We start from the raw sequence: 17,761 nt of genomic DNA, 5'->3' as shown, positions 1-17,761 counted from the left end.
GTTTTTCATTATTCTTAGTGGGTTTTCATGTTTTAACTTGAAACCTTTTGCTAGACTAAATAAATAAATAATTATCAGGAAAATTAAGGTCGCAAGAAAGCACCTGATCGTCTGATGAGAGAGTCATCTGCCCATAACAGGGGGTAGTGGGATGTGAATCTCCAAGTAAATTCTTGCTGTACTTTATATATACCCCTGTCTTGCATTTGTTACTTCTAGGTTCCGAGCTGTCAGTTAATAGCTTCCAGTTTAGGAAACAAACCAACAGTTTGATTAATGAAGATGGACTTGCATTGATTTTAGCAGGATTTTTCAAAAAGAAATAACACATTAAAATTGTCAGAAAATTGCCAGTGTAGTGCTCTAAGGGTGTTTCATCCAAAACTTCCAAGGGATTGGAAGACCTGAAGCTCAGGTGATGGAGAAGTTTGCTTGGGCTTGAGGAAAGGTGCGATTGGGGCTGCCCCAGGTCCAGTTTATCCAGGTCTTTGGCTCCTTCTCAATTTGCCAGGATTGCCTTGCAGCTCCTTTTTCTGTGCCCTGATCCTGTTCTGTAAGTTCTTCTGGGTCATCGCTCCAGTGCCTTTTTCCTTCTGGTCTGAGGAAGAGGAGTTCATAAGGATGGGGAAAACCAAAGAACTCCAGGAAGAAAGCCTGGGATTCAACTAACCTAAGGGAAGCTGACACTGTTTCCCATGTCTGGCTTGCAGGGCACTGCACTTCTAGGAAAGCTTCCAAAGTGGTGCCAGCCTGAAGCCTCACCGAACCTGAGATACATGAGACTCACTTATCTACTTGCTGCTGGTCTCTGTCAAAGATGGACCATCTGTGCAAATAATAATGTTAATATACTAAGGGAATACATTTTTTTTCTGGTGTTTTGCACTGGTAAAACAATAAGTTGCAAGTACTTGCCATCCACTTTATTCTGTGCCTGTAATAGCAAGAGTGGGTGTTTGCTGGAGCTGACTGATGGGAGACGTGTACTCATGTAGGAACAGAGAAAGGCATCATATTAGCAGTTTATCCATTACAGTGAAAGTGTCTCCAGGAAGCAATGATTAACCCCAGCAAGCCCCATTTGACTTTAAAAGGATTAATAAATTCAGCAAGAGCTCATTTATATTGCAGTCAAGCGAGCTCATCTAAGACTCGTATGTTGAAGAGTTGATCCTAACAGTGAGCGTAAGACTTAAATATCCACGTCATTTATATCCACCTTATCTGGATATCCTGTCTGCCTGCTCAGTGCTGGCTCAAACCCCTGTGATCCACATTTGCAATATCTGACCACCGCGTGAGGGAGTCTTTAAACTGTTGGAGACGTGTGTGTGCGTGCATGTGTGGGATGGGGCTGGAGGGGTGAGGGGGCACAACATACAAAGGGCCAGCAGTTGGTGCCAGATGTGATTTTCAGCTTTGAAGGTAGCAATTATATTTTTGCTTTTGTTTCTCTCATCTCTTCTGTTTTGGGAAGTTAGGTCCTAAGGACATGAATTTCCATTGACACATGGATTTGGTTTGTTAGCTTGCTGCTAAATTAGAAATGAATTTTTGGTAATTCTGTTACTCCGGACAAGGCATTTTCCATTGCATATGTTCATTATACTTCTGTCTGAAGCAGAAATTCCAGCCTGTGTCCTCAGCTGCTGTTAATTGCCATTGCAAAGCTTCTGTTGGGTGAATTAGTTCAGCGGAACTACGCTGAGCGACTGCCGTTGAAACCCCAGGCCAAGCTTACGTGTGGCACCGGTGCAAACATCTGTGTGCCTGCCTACCACTGGCAGACACTCGAGGGGAGGTTCAAAGTGCAAACACTGTTGAGAATTTTCACTCATCTCTACACATTTTCCCATTTTTCAATTTTTAAATTCCGAGCAGTGTAGTTCAGAGCAGTTTTAATTATTTAGTTTCAAGTATCTGATAGGATGAAATGAGATCTGGTGAGTTCATTTCACTTGAATTTGGGGTGTTCTGGTTATTCATTGCTGTTGAACATTCTGCTAGCTAGGTAATTCAGAAATTCTGAAGCCTACACAGATTTGGTTACAAAGTAATTTCCAACATTTCTACTTGAAATAGAAATTGGTCATTACCTGCTCTTCTCCCCTAAATTTCAGTCTTTAATATAATAGATATAAAAATAAAATATATATTCTAGTTGTCTATTTAGACACTGGCTATAGTAAGCAGCAAATGCCTGAGCTATTAACTGTTAAGGTCACTAATAGAAATGTCTCTGGTGAAAATTTTGCCAGTAAGTCAAATATGGAAAGTATGGTGCCTTCACGAAAAAAGCCATAGTCTAATAATGCAAGGGAGTAATTGGTTTTTTTTTTCCAGTGTGAATATACTTGGGCCTTCTTTGGCCTTCCTTTGAAGACATAGGCCTTGCCAATATTTTCAGTGCTTTCGTTAGCCTGGAAGAATAGTAGAAGTTTAACCCTTACCAGAATTTCTCCTTTGGTACCACTGGGGAATGACACTTACTTAGCAAATGAAAAATGCAGAGACTTGCTTATTTTGTAAGAGAAACTGAGGGAATGGTGTTTTAGCAAAGCTTTGTGAAATTGCCATGCTAGCTCTGTTGCAATTTCAAATGTTCTAGGTGAATTAGAAAATCTGAGAGGAGACTTTAGGACCCACTTTTTTACAGTGTGCTTTACTAATACCCTTTTGTGATGCTTTTATGGTCATGTTCTAGATGTGTATTCTTGAGGACTAGGTTTCTTGAGCAGCCCATAAAACACAGGCGAATGGTTCTGTTAAGGTTCCACTGCAGCCAACAGAACGTTTGCCATCAGCTTGATGGGGAGCCGGAGCTGGACAGTAGCCCAGGAACATCTCCTAGGAAGCCAAAGACTTCATTGTGTCTTGGTGCCATGGCATCTTTGTAAAGGGTATTTTTGCTTCAGGGCATCTTTTTCAGGAATGTTATTTTTAAGCCTTGCTTTTTCATAGAAAACTGAGTTTTTGCATAGTCATATGGATGTACATAATGAAGCAAGTGGGTACGCAGATGCTGTGGAGGTTCTTCTGTTGATTACTAATAACAATTCAGACATTATGCAAAGCATATAATTTATTCATTAATGGGACAAGTTGATGGCAAAAGCAACAGAAACCAAGTCTTACTGACAGTGTGTAATTAATATAACCTGTTAGGGGCCATATGGAAATGGCCTGGAGGTCCAGTATTTACAAAGATCTATTAAACGTATTCAATAGCAAGGCAATGATGTGGAAATTTTCCTAAACCCCCATGAATGGGACACAAAATAAGGCTGTCCCTTAGGGTCAATCTATGAAAATACTCAGAGGAATAGTTTCTATACAGTAACAGTTAATATCAGACATCATAAACTGAACAGCTAGTGTGGAATACTGCGAAACTGTGTGTTGATGTTTTTCATTATTTCCGAATCTGAAGGACTCCCTTTTAGCATTCAGGGCTGTTGAGTTTAAAGAAGCTCATGCTGGCCTATTGGTCAAGATAAGCGTCTTGATGAAAGGAAAGCTCAAGTGAGAAGGTGGCCGTGGCTTTCTCAAGGGCCTTGCTTGCTAGCTCCAGCAGGTCTGGCCTGCCCACACAACTTGTAGTTCATCGAGGGAGAACAAAGTTTAAGCCACTCCTCAGCAGTGCAGTAAGAAAAGGTTTTAGTGTCAAGCTTTCAATTGCGGAGGAGTACGAGGAAACCTTTGTTTCGGAAGATGAATCAAGCTAATATGAATAAGGATTTTTTAGTCTTGATTTATTGATATTCTCTGAGGACAATGCATCTGTAAATGAGCTGTTTCCAAAATAAACCTACGCACTCAACATAAAACATAAAAATGTGCCTCAACTTGTATTATTTCAAAGAAAAATATCATGACTATTAGTACCTGACTTTATATTTCCCCCTTTTTTCCCTTTTCACATATTAGCTCTTTCCATTATTTACCAGGTCTGATTCCACAGTGACTTACAAATGAGGTTATTACTTATTGTAGTAGGTTTCCCAGTCGGTTTCAACATATGAAAAATACCTAGTTATTTTGTGTTGGGTGGTATTTCACTTTGTGAAGCGACTCCAAAAAGTAAGTGGGGCTACTTGTAGGGAAAGGCAGAGGCTTCTGGCTGGTGGCTTCTCTGCTTGAAAGTTAACTGGATCTTACAGATAAAATATGCGGAACTAATTTGCCTTTAAGAGAAACTCCACACCACTGGTGGCTTGGCAGAAGAAAGAAGTCTTGATGCTGCTATATTTGCCTAAGCTTGGTAAACTCAGCGTGATCATAAGTAGCTCTGGGGACAGATCCTGCCATCCGTGTTGATGTTGGCTAGCGTTGTATTTTGTCGGTGATCCTGTTGATCTTAACAAGGCATCTTGCAGTGAAAGATGTGAGTAAGCATGGTGGGGTCTACCCCTTGGCCGGAAGCTGAGTAGCCTCAATATGTTAAGCACAGTAGTAAGAGCAAGAGCTGAGTTTTATGCTTGCGTGCTCAGCTCCTAAGCCACATAAGGCTTTGTAATTTCTGCTTTTTGAATTTCAGAGATAGACCCTAAGGAGCACCTCCCCAAGAGAGCCATTTATTGAATTCTGGGAAGATACACATTACTTATAAGCAGGGCCGCGCTGAAGTGGGACTGTTGCCGCTGCGCTCCTGCCTGTATTCATGGGCGAGCTCTTCCCCGTAACAGTCAGCAAGTGCAGTCCTGAGCGTGTCAGCAAAATAGTTCTGCTTGCTTTGCGGCTGCTGCTGGGCAGCTGCTTGTTGGTGGGCACTGTACATCTCACTTGTCATTATAATGTTAGTGTTGAGACACCGAGGGGCCTTAATTAATGACTTTGAAGATCTGGTCTTTTATAATTCATGACAGAACTTTAATTAAAATCAAATATATAGCAGTTGAACTAGCAAAGGATTTAAAGTGCACAGTCGTTGATGGAGAAAGTGATTCCCTCTGACCGCTGGTGCTATATGCTGAATGCAAATTCCCTTTCATTCCAGCAGAGTTGGAGAACAGAATAAGCTTTTTTGAAACAGAGAGGTCCCTGTTGTTACAGACTCTGGAAAAATGGTAAGGCCAAGGGGCCTGCAGTCATTTGATTCCCTCTCCCCCCCCCTTCTCCTTCTTAAATTCTCATATAGTTTAAAAGTCTACATAGGTACAAAAGAAGAGGCTACAGATCTGTATGAAGCTTATGTACTCAATTACTATTTGTAGAGATGGTGAGTAACAGTGCTGGCAGGTACTCACTCGAGGACTCTTGTGAAGGCAGTAGGACAACTCCTATTTCACATAAAGGGAGACTGAGTCACTGCTTTCACTCAGACAACGGAGAATTTAATGTGTTTTGGAAGAGTTCAGCCTGGTGCAGTAATCAAGTACATTTTTTTCTGGCCTATGTTATATAAGCTGGGCTTAAGCAAATACAGTAACAGAATGTATTACTGTAGATTAAACCTGTTCTGCCAGGGGATGTGGGGTTTTTGTGGGCCATTTAGTTTGCTTCCGTTTATTTGGTCTTTGTGTATACTTTGGTTCACCTGAAGTTCATGCTTTTCTTCATGTTCACATGAAGAACATGCTTTTTATCCAGGGCCCTTAAAATACTGTCCAGTTACTGCAGGGGCTTCCATGAGGTTCCTTGGATGGACTTCATAGTCTTCCTGGTTCATCTGCCTGCCTGGATAAACATTCAGATGGCATTTGTGGCATTTGATTTTACAGTTGTGGGTTGTATTTTAAGGATTATTGTTTGGTCTGCCAAGGGACTGGGGGATTGGTCTTCCTTTCTGTGGGATTAGTTGATTGTTTGCGTTCGTGGGGAAGAGAGGTGAGTGGGATCTTGCTGAATAGGCAGCCTGTGTTGCTGCATTTCCCCATACTTTGTATGGAGGCCAATCCATGGTCTTACCTTCAGAAAAGGAAAAAAAAACCCCAACCCTCAGCTACCTGCCACATGTACAAAAGGTAATAAATTAAACAAAATTTACAGTCTAGTGGAACTAAGGAAAATTGGTTAATAAGTCACATAAAGGTCTTTCACAGAAAAAATTTGCCATGAGAGGGGGATGAATAATGGAAAAAATTGTATTTGAATAAATTAGTCACTGCAAGCTGGCAAAAATTCAGAAATAGCTTATTTACTAGCTATAGAAATGGTCTAACAGTAGGAAAATATGATTCACAAACCATTCTTCAAGATTTGATGAAAAAATGTTTAATAAACTATTTTGAACATCATTCAACCATCTATAGTTGCCATCTTTACCTTTACCGTGGCAATAATTTCTTAGTCTTATAAATATAAAAATAACTGCTCTGTAAAGGAGACATTGCCTGACTTCTTCAGTGGTTACTCCTGCTTATGTTGCAAAAGGTTGCAAAGTTTTTCTGTTTTATATTACTAACTTTTCACATAGTAATTCAACCAACTGCTAACACTACAATTTGAGAACTGTCAAAATCAAATTCCTGGGCACAGTCATGGGGGAAAAGACTTATCTGGAGTTTTTCTTTTATTTTTATTGTCAACATATTAAAGTTAACTGTTATGTGTATGTGATTATTTAAGGCTGTTTGGCTGGCAGATATATTTGTATAGGAGTCTTAATACCCCTGGGTTGTTCCTGCAAGTCTAGCCGTTGTTAGGGCATCTGGAGCTGGGTTTGGAGCCTTTTCAGAATGCTAAATCAAACTAAAAGTAACCTAACTGCAGGTTTTCTTTTGATTGAGCATTATTTTGTGGCATTTTATGAGAAAACTTTGGATTACTTTCAAGATCAGATGTGCCCAAGTGTGTTCAATGTCTAGACCAAGGTTGTGCCGGCAGTTTCAGGCATTGCACGTGCAGCAGGAGCTGCTTCAACAGACTGTTAAGTAGATTGGGCTCATGACTTTTATTTAGAGACTTACTTTCTTGTATAAGTAGGTATCAAGGTCGGCTTATTTTTCTTTAACAAGACCTACTAGGTTGATGGTCCAGCACAGAGGACTCAGGAATAGAACTACAAGCTCAAAGATGGCAAAAAGGGGAAAAATCTAAGGGCACAAAGGGAATCCCAAAGGGGAGAAGCGGGGAAAGGCTAACAGCCCTCGGTGGTTAAAAGGGAGGTATTGAGTTCAAAGGAAAGCTTCCATTAGAGTGAAAACCTGACCCAGCGGCACCACCTGCCTGTCCCTTAGCGGTCTGTATTAGTTGTTAATGGGAATCACCGAATCAAGGCAGCATTTTAATGGTCAGTGAGAATGTTTCTATGAAGGGATTAAATTCCAACTTTTTGTCTTTCAACATTTTTATTACCCTTCCTATGCATTTTATGGGCTGTTAATTTCTTTCATACTTGACTAGTATTAATACAGGGCAAATAAATGGCTAAACTACTTCCAGAGGCAACTTGATGGGCCGTACAATATGTCCACATTTCCTGTCCAGGAGTCTGATTCTAGAGCCGTTTCCACAAGTTTCATATTGTTTTCCTTGTGGATTTTAAGATAATATTAAATATATTGCTACTGCTCTGCACAAAATCAGGATCACATATTTTTTTCTGCATTTCAAAGAGGAAAGTGATTAAGGTTTTATTCTGATATCTAAATGGAAATTTACTTTATTTTTATTTCTGGATTGCCTTTTTTGCCTCTGCCTGGAGGCCATAGAGAAAGATCTGAGTTAGGAATTGTGATCCTAAGCAAATCAATCCATGTTTTCCAATGACAGGAAAATAAACAACGGGAACTTCTGTGTGCAGTGATTGATTGAAAGGCATTACTGAAAACATGTTGTTTTCTATACTGATGCAGCAGCATCTGTATGGTATTATTAAGTTTCCTTTTAGGTTTTCTTTAGCATTACCTCTTACTCTCTGCAGTGGAGTAATCATCCTATTCCAGAGCTGATTTGTGCTTTGCAGCAGAGGGAATGTACATGCTATAAAACCCAGTATGTCCTCTTGCTTTCAGCTCTTCACGTTGAGAGGTTCTGCAGCCTCCCCTAGCACAGCTAAGTACCTCGTGCTGCTTGATCTCTGCAGTCCTGGCAGGCCACATGGCACCCGAGACGGGACACGGGCGTTTGCCCCGGCCCCTGCTTTCGTTCCGGCCACTGCTCTGCTGAGCTTTTGTCAGCTCTGGCGATGGGGCCTGCAGTCTACAAATGTCTCCCAGGTGATTCACAAACCACAGATCCATAACCATCAAAAACCAGCCTGCTGTGTTCTCAGGGGAGTGGTGAGTCTTTCAGGCTTTTTTGGCAAGGAAATAAGTGATTGGCCGTTTATTTCAGTCAACAAAGTCTTCTCATAGATGAAGACAAAAAGCTTTTTTACGCTCTCAGTCCAAGATCGAATCCTCCCTCTCCACCAGCATTTGCTACTGCATGATAACTGCACATATAAGTTAATTCTCACCATATTTCATAGAGGATTGATCCAATTCCTTTCCTGGGGACAGAATTTAGTTTTTTGCTTCCCTTAATAATACCGGAGTTTGGGGGAAGGAGGGCTCTTCAGGTGTCCCAGTTTCTCAGATGCTTTGCCGTGATTTGCATTCCATGGCTGTTGGAGACCTTTGCACATCACCTCTCCCAGCTCATTGCTGCAGGCGCAACAGGCCCAGATTTCTCCGCAGAATTCTCCATTTCAAGGGACATTTGCGCATATGTGGCTGACCGATTCAACCTTTCTGTGACTTACCTGTAGACCGTTCTGTGTTAAGCTATTTCATAGGTCTGTTAGCTCTTACGCACAGAAATTTCCGTTTTCATTTGTTTCACTGAAGTTTGTCGGGTTCAGCTTTTCACTAAAGCTGATGAGATCATTCCAAGCAGTTCTTTAAGGGTACATTCCCCGATTCTGTGTACAGAGCTGGGGCTCTGCTTACCTGGCTTGTCATATCTCAGGCTTTCCAAGGAGTTTTGATATGGAAAAAATGAAAGATCATCCTCAGCCTTCTGGAATTTATTCTGATCAAGAAAACCTGTTTATATGGAAGTCAGACAAAATCCTAATAATCTGTAACATTGCAGATTACAAACTGCAGCCCTAGTCACACTGAATCTCTCGCCTAGTACAGTGTTTCAGGAAAAGCATAGGCTAAGCGAGCACTGTAATATTACTACCTGGTTTAATACAGATATGAGAACTGATTCATACCAACTTTTTATTAGTGTGAATATACAAGTTTGAATCACAGAAATATGCATGGATACAGCTCATTCGCTGCACATACTCTAAGGGGATTCATATGTGTTTTCACCCCATGGGTTGCATAAACATGCTTCTACCCAAGATCAATTTTTTGATTGTATAAGAAACAGATAACTACTACTAAGGTGTGACACAAGAAGACAGCAGAAAAGATCAAAGACATTGTCTGTGTATTAGATTCTTATAGCTTTAGGAAATGCACCACATCTGACATGGCTGAGAAGGAAAACCTAGTCTCTGGGGGGATGGCCAAGGGAAGAACCTGCCTTTTATTTCAAACTTTTTAGTCCTCCTTTTTTCCCCTTCAAAGCCAAAGGAAGCCCTCACAGTGGGGCTTAGAGCTCTAGGGCAGGAGTCAGGACTGTGACTGCAATTTTTTATCTTTTTTTTTCCAGTTATATATACAGATATTATCCCACTTTTATTTGTGTGGGATGGTAATCAAATTATTAATAGTTTCTTCAAGCTTTGGAGGAGATCTTCTTTCAAATCACCAGGTTCAACTGCCAAATGCAGTTTATTCTTGCAAAAAATCTCATGGCCTCAATCTGACAAAGCAGTTGAGCACTTGTTTTTACTCAACAGTCATGTGAAACAAAAGAGATTAGTCATATGTTTAAATGCTGGATTGGAATATATTTGCTTGAAGAAAATTAAATGCATTTATCATAGCAAAGAATATAAATTCTATACTGTCAAGTTCTAATGGGCTGAAGTTCAGGCAGAAGAATAGCACTACTCATAAGCAGTAGGAAGAGGAAAGCAGGCATAATAATAAGAAGAATATGTAATACTTCCAAAGTACCTTTCACCCAATGAGTTCACATTGCTGTATGCATAAAAATGATCAACATTTCAACACCTCTGTGAACTAAGCTGAATATCTCCTTTCTCAGATGGGAAAGTTGAAGCACAAAGAGTTTGAATGATTTATCTGCATGAATTGGTAGCAGAGCTAAGAATCAAATCTTGGCTTGACTCAATCTGCCATGGTATTATTGCTCATCCCAACTATTCAGTCATTTATACTATATGGGAGTGACAAGCTCTGTCATTCAGCTGGAGAAAAATAATTTTTAAACATGATTTCAGTACAGCTCTTACTCGCCTTTCTCCAAGTTTCTTTTGTAAGAAGTTTTCCTTTTTCTCTCCCATGACACCAAGCTTTGGATTTAATTTTTACTCTATTCATTCTGGTTTTTGCTTTCCCTGAACAGTAAGTTTGAGCTGGCCAAATCAACCTGTCCAACATTAATACACTGCTATAATAAAAATGTGATAACAGCAAGACTGTGGAAAATCATGCCCCTCATACTGGCATATGATACTAGTCGCGAAGTTTGTTACTTGGTTCCCATTGTTAGAGTTATGCAGCAATATATATTTAGAAGATATGTAATACTCCACTGAAACATGGGCAGAACCTGCCATCAGACAACCTACTGATTTGTTGCTCTTTCCAGGCTCCTACATGCTAAACGTGCTACCTGTCCTCTCTCCCTTTTGTGAGTGAATCACAAGACTGGAATTTTGATAGTTCTTTTGCAGAATTATTTGCGTAGAACATACTCCTAAAAATAGTTTGATCTCGTGGTGTAGTAAACACTGCAATTTCTATTTCCTGAGGAAAACTGCATAACTAAGAACCTAAGAATTATGTATTTTTTACAGCAAAAGTCTTTGCATTTTGACCAAGAGCTTTTCAAGTGTGGTACAACATCTGGGCAGCATTTTGCTCCTGAGAGTTTTGATGGTGGACTGCTCTTTTTGCAGCCCACAGAAGGTTGGCCATTCATTTAGTTGGGGAACAGGACAGAGTCCCTTACTTTAAGGGCTTTTAATTGCTTTAAGGTTCGAGATTTCTATTGCATAGAAGCCAGATGCTTTTCTTAGTCCTGCTGTCTGTCACACAGTGCCCACATGCAGGTCCTGCTTCTAGTTTACATACTGCAAGTAACTTCTTCTTAAATGCTATAAGAGTGAGGGAAAGGGCTGTAAAAAAATGGCACTCACCCCATAGACCTGCTCCCCATATGTCTGACATATCTGCTTACTTAATGGAAATGTGTTTTTACTGCTGCTAACAATTAAGAGACAATATAGTTGTGGGAAAGTGAGCTGCTTTTCTGCCCTGTCTGGCACAGCAGACAGCATCACTGTCAGATAATTTCAGTTGCCAGATTTTTATTATTGGTGATGATACTTGAGCCATTAGGATCAGACTTCAGATCCCAGGTTACATTTGCAGAGCTGGCAGCATGGAAAAAAAAGCAAAAAGAAAATCATTTACTTTGTAAATTGAGTAGACTTAGCCTGGAAGATATTGAGAGACACTAGTGGTTCATTAAAGCACATTTTTATCATGTTTAAGTTCAAACAAAGTGTGGAGCAAAAAATAGTACTTGTTAATGTACTGTAGAAAAAAAAAATGCCTCAAGGTGTGAGGGACATGATGATGGATTGTGAATCTTTCTTAAAAGGTTGACCTGCTCTTATTCCATTACCCTCTCTATTACGTGTTGCTCCTCCAGGACGTCAGCCTCACCCCATCATATGGTTGCACACACCTGGTATTCCTTCTGCCCCTCCAACACACTTCGTAGAGGCACAGCTCCAGTTTGGCATTCAGCATAAAACTCAATGCAACCACATTTCAGAGTACCATCATGGTCATGCTGTTTCTACTTCTTGTTACTTTATTATGGTGTTTTCTATGACCAGCACTTTCTTTAATACAGTTTTTTGTTGTTGCCAAGGTCACAGTACAAAAAAATTCAGGCATTAAATAGCTGTTCTTGAGAATTTGGCCATAAAGGTTAGCACCAGCTCTAATAATGAAATCCAGGCTGTTGTGGTTTCATCATTAGGTTGTTGGTGATGTAAGTAAACGACACTTGCTAAATGGTTGTTAAGGTGAGCTTTAACCCATCCCATGATCTAGCCACATCCCAGAATTATGGACAATGTGCTCATGCTGTTTCTTGCAGATGTAACATTTTGAAATTCCCTCTCTTTTCCTTCAAAAGAGTACGTTCCTTGGAAGTTCCAGCCTGCGGAAAGCAGAAACTGCCGCATCACAGCCAAGGCTGGTGAAATCTTCCCAGAGTGTAGTACTTGCACCCTGATCTGTGCCTCTATCTAGAGCCCAGGAAATGTTGCATTTTTACTGGAGATTTTTGCCTGTTCTTACCTACATTTTGAACAGTTGAGAGACCAAGACATGGGGATGATGGTAATATGAAAGGCAGCAAAGGTGAGGTTAGGAAGTGACCCCAGCTTTGTGTAGAAAGGAACAAGACAGAGACAAAGTAGGATGTGAAATCCCACATTTTTTAACTGACCCATAATTATAACAAAAGGAAAAAACACATGCAATGCTGCTGGGTTTTTCAAAAACAGCACAGCGTGATCAAGGTGTGATTAGTTAAAAATGAGCACGTTTTGGTTTGGCCTAACTGGCAATATTTGGGAAAGAACTAAATGCTTTTCTTAGTCAAGAGGATAAGAAAATATCTGCCTTTTCAGAAGTCCCCAAAATGTTTACAATTGCAAAGCTGTTTTGTGAATATGTTTGTCTGAGGGTGCCTGTGGGAACATAGTGGGTATGTCTTTAATCCTGGAGAAAGTTTGAAATGCAGCTTTGATTCCCAGTAAAGGCATGCTGGATTGGATGGCATTACGGTACATTGCAGTGGAGTAGAGAGCACAGCACAAAAACACTTCCTGAAGTTGTGAAAAAAGAAAGTTGCCATTCTTAGCGTTTTCATTTCTCCACTAGAAAGTCCATGTGCTATTGAAAGGGTTGTTCCAATCTGTCCATGCGGTTTTGCTCATTAAACAGAGTGTGGTCGGTTCCTTTGCAATGGACAATGTTTTAAGCAAAAGATGAACTCTTAGTGTCTTCTCTCTAATGCATGATACTCAGGAAAAAATACAGTACCCTACTAAAGAGCCTGATGTCTGCAGCAGCTTCAGGTATAAAGGAGCTGGCAAAATGTCAGTAGAAACAATAATGGATAGAGTTTCCTGTGGGCTACTAACTCTTTTGCTAATTCTCAGAATTCCTCCTTTAATAAGACATGAGGTTACGGACCATACAACTTGTTTTGTTTCCATATTAGAATGCTGCCATGCTTCATTTATGAGCATTTGCGTAAATCAGTACAGCTCATTCTTAAATGAAATGTGCAATGTGAAGATCTTAATTTAGGCTAGAGTTGCTTCTTTCCTCATATTTAATGGAGCACATGGATTTGATTTTTAAATTTTTAATTCTAACACATTTTATTAAATGTGCAAGCATAGGGAAGCGCCACCAGTCAAAGACATCATTATTATATGCATGGAGGGTTATCTTCTGCCTTTCTGCCCTCATCATTCATTAATGATGCACAGAGGCTTGTCATTTGTCTTTTCAATTCTTTGACTTTATTTTATTGCTCATATTTTATGACACCTGGAGAGCTGTGTAGCTAGCATTCATCATCAGCCTTACGTATCTAAGGGAATATCATCTCTATTAGGCCAGGAAAAGGAGCTTTTGTTCTCTTTGTATTTTACCTATGAACTTAGTCCAACATCAATTTCTTATTGTTGCTGTTTCTTGCAGTCTTTAATATTCTAACAAAATTAGTAACACAGCTCTGTTGTATGCTAGAAGAGAACTAATTCATTCAGCCTCACCTTTACCTCATTTCTCAGCTGCTTATTCGTCCCTACACATCGGGTATATTCATTGACCCTCAGCCATACCTCCAATATGCCATGCAGATAGTGACCTGAAGTATGAGTAAGGTGCTGCCCAGTCTTTGTAAAATTGCCAGATAGAAATGTCTTTTGTCAAGTCTGTTGGGTGAGAGTCTTTGCAAGGCATGCTGTGGTCCATTGGGAACAGTGAGGAGACTCTTAAACAACTTCTGACTTCCACATGTCACCTCAGAAAGCCCCCCAAGATACTCTGATCATAGAGTGTTTGGAGTGTTTTAACATTTCAAGTTCAGTTTAAAGAGCTTAATCAAACTTTCTGACACAACTGGCACACATTAACATTTTTGAGCTGTAAATGCACAAAACTAGGAATTTCTAATTGCCAGTAATTAAAGTGTGTGGTTGGTTTTGAAATGTTTTCCTATTTGGAAGAAGTCTGAAGTGGTACAGCTCCCCACTGATGTTCCCGAGGAGACAGGGCCTGCCTGAGGCTGCCTTGCTGCCTCTCAAAAGGTAATAGGGAAAAAAGTGGGCTGTGTACTCATCTCGCATAAACATGTGAGCTGGGACTACTGTTGTGTGTGTTCATAGCAAAAATTTAGTTGGATGGCTTATTTTTATTAAAAATGTATTAGTTCACCATGCATAATATCACTTTCTGCCTGATAGGACATTTAAAAGGATCTTGGTGTGCATCATTATTTTGCAAGAGAAGCACCTCACTGAAACGTTTCAGGTGCTCAGAAATGCAAACCCATAGGGCAGAACGTGGGTAGCTCCCATCGCTCTATTAAACACATTTACAAATGAAATGCTCTTTGGACTAGAGCTAACCTTGAATTACTCTGAGAGGATCCAGAGACCTACCAGTCTGGGGCCACGCTCTACGCGTTTCCTCTCCGTTGTCTGAGCACAGAGGGAGGCAGTCCCTCTCCGACGCTTCAGTGCTGTAGCCACATGCTGCCTGGGGAAACGGAGGGGACGTCTCCCAGGGGCATATGCTGCACCAGGACTGGCTCTGCTTCCTCTGCAGCATCTGGTGCTGACAACTGCTAAGAGAAACTTGATAGGGGACACAGCCTAATCGAATATGGTAATTTCTTGATTGCCATGATAAGTTGACACTTGACAAAAGCCACTGCTGCTTTTCTCCCCTCCTTCCACGCGCTCGCAGAGGAGTCTTGCATAACCTAGCCCTAAGAAAGAGCAGAGCTGCTGAGCCAGGGCTTGGCAGTCTGTTCTCTGGGGATGCACTCACAAGTTTTTTTGCTTCTAAGAGTGGTATTTCTGGTGGCCACATCACAACTCAGTTTTCAAGTGCTTGTCTTTTATTATCTCTCAAAGGGTTTCTTGATCTTCCTTCCTCTTCTAGTCTGTTCAAAAATACGGTAAGAACAGCCTTTATTGTGGTATTCTGGCACTTCTGTTTTCAGTTTCAGCCATAGTGAGGAAGCCCAGAAGGGAAAATGCATTTTTGGAAGAGCTTAACTGTTTGGAGCCTGAATTGATTCAGTAAGTGCAGCATGGGATAATGTTTCTTACTCTGTTTGAAGATTCAAATTGGAAAAAATACACATAATCCTAAGTTTCTGCACTTGCCACCAACATGAGATGCATTTAAAATGTTTAATATTTAGGTCATTAAAATGTTTTGTTTTGGGCTACTTCCTGCTGTACGAGTCATTTACCTGCAACCTTAGCAGTCCAGTCCAGCAAGCAAGACCTTCTTTTACAGTTTGACTAGTCAATAAGTGCACCGTCCTTTGGATTGTGGTCATGCATGTGCACAGAATGGGTGGGACCACAAGGAAATGTTTGGCAGAGGACACTATGGAGCCATCTGATTTTGATTTCTCATCTGTCATCTTTTATCTCTGCTCCTCTTCCAGGCCAAAGAATTATACCTCTGATATAGCAGAAACACTGTAGTTAACACATGAGCTAGAATTGCAGTTGCTTTCACTGTAAATGTTGTGCTTCCTGCTGATAAATATCTGTGCCAATGAAATGAGTAAATACGTGAAAAAAGTATCTGACATCCTGACAAATGAAAGAGAGTGTATTTTACCAAGAAGATTAGGTTTATAACTAAGTACTTAGAGGGAAAGTGTGTTGGGGAATTAAATTAAAAGTGTTAAATTCCAGCCACTTCATTATTCTGAGGCATTTAGTAAGCATGAGTCCTCCAGAGTGTCCATTTCCTGCTAGCTCTGCACAGTCAGAGCGACCTAGCAAGTGGAAACACATTAAACTGAACATGTTTTCATGCAGCACGGCCTGGAAAAGAGCAAGAATCAGAAGCTTGACAAAGCATTTATTGCCTGGTACAAGGAATTGATGCACAGCTTTTATTTTGTTGATTTGTATTTTATTTTGCATTCTCCAGGCAGGGAATACGGAGTTACGTATTTCTCACTGTGCTTTTCACAATAGAAGATCAGCTATGCCCCTGCTAGTGGAGAGCATACATTCTGCAGAGCTTTGGATCAGTCTGTGATAAAATGACTCAGGTGTTAGCAATTTGCCACTTCCTTTGGAAGCCTGTTTCACAGCTGAATAAACATGGCTACAGGAGTTCTTCCTGCTATACTTTCAGTCGGAAGAGAAGTGAAAAGGGTCAGGGTCCCCCTCGTTCTGTAGAGCAGAAGCATACTGGGATCACTGAGAAGCAATGTGAAGGTGTTTGGAGAAAGAAAGGAGAAAGCCTAAGTGAGTGGGAGAGACAAGCTGTATGGAGGATTTATGCTTTTAAAACTAAACCAGACACTAGCAGAATGAAAGTAAAATGTCTGTTCTAATGGATCCAGCTGTAGAATAGCAGATGGATGGCAATTATGGGATGGTGATGTTTTCATTCATTCTTCTGCTTCCAGAAGCTCCCATTTGTAGGCAGTACCCATTGAGTGGCAACACTGAATACTCAAACACCAATCCCCTTACAGTCAGGCCAACTGCTTTTTAAACAGCAAAATCTTGAAAGAACAGGAGTCTAAATGTCCTGTTTAGAGCTTTTCCGTGATATTTTTCAAATTCCAACTCGGACGTTTGGAAGTCCAGACCAGAATTCTCCCATTAGCCTTCCTGAAACCCGCTGGGTAATCTTACAGGAGTTACTCAGCAAGCAGCAGTGCCTCTGCCCCAGCTCTGCATGGTCAGGCACTAGCTTCAGAGCGAGCAGCAAGTCCCTTAGGGTCCAAGTGAACTACTAGAAATAAGAGATTGCGAGGTCTTGGCAACGGTTGCTTGCAACCAGGATCCAGGTGGGAGTCTGCCCTGCTTCTCTGGTATCCCAGGGTAGTAAAGATTTGTTTCCACTTAGAGTATTTTAATGAGCATAATCACATACACTTACTGCGTGTGGTTTATAATGCTCTGACTTTTCATCTCATGTTTGCAAAGCCACAAATCAGAATGCTGTTTTTAGATGGAGACACTGTCTTGGATTCATACTGAGTATAAATATTTATAAGAAGATAGATCCCAAATAATTTAAGAATGTTAGATTCATTTAAATACTTCCAACACTTGGGTGAAGTCAGCTGGCAAGTAAAAAAGGTTAAGCTTAATTTCCCCCTTCTCCTATGAGAGAATTTGCTGAAGTTAAAGTTAATGTACATTTTCCAGACTTGTACTTACTCAAAGATAATTTGTACTAACTGCAGAAAAGAGATGTTCTAAAGATTTAGCATTATGATCTACTTTGCTTCCTCTGTGTCAGCTACTGCAAGATACTTCCAATTCTGCAGGCAGCAAGCACCTAATGAAGGCATCACAAGTGTCTGAAGTGATGCTAAAATCTTTATGAAAGTTTGTTACAGCCAACCGTGGGTGACTTTCAGACAGCCACCATCTCTT

This window comes from Apteryx mantelli, chromosome 10, assembly GCF_036417845.1.
Source record: "Apteryx mantelli isolate bAptMan1 chromosome 10, bAptMan1.hap1, whole genome shotgun sequence".
Lineage (NCBI taxonomy): Eukaryota > Metazoa > Chordata > Aves > Apterygiformes > Apterygidae > Apteryx > Apteryx mantelli.
This window is presented reverse-complemented; position numbering follows the sequence as displayed.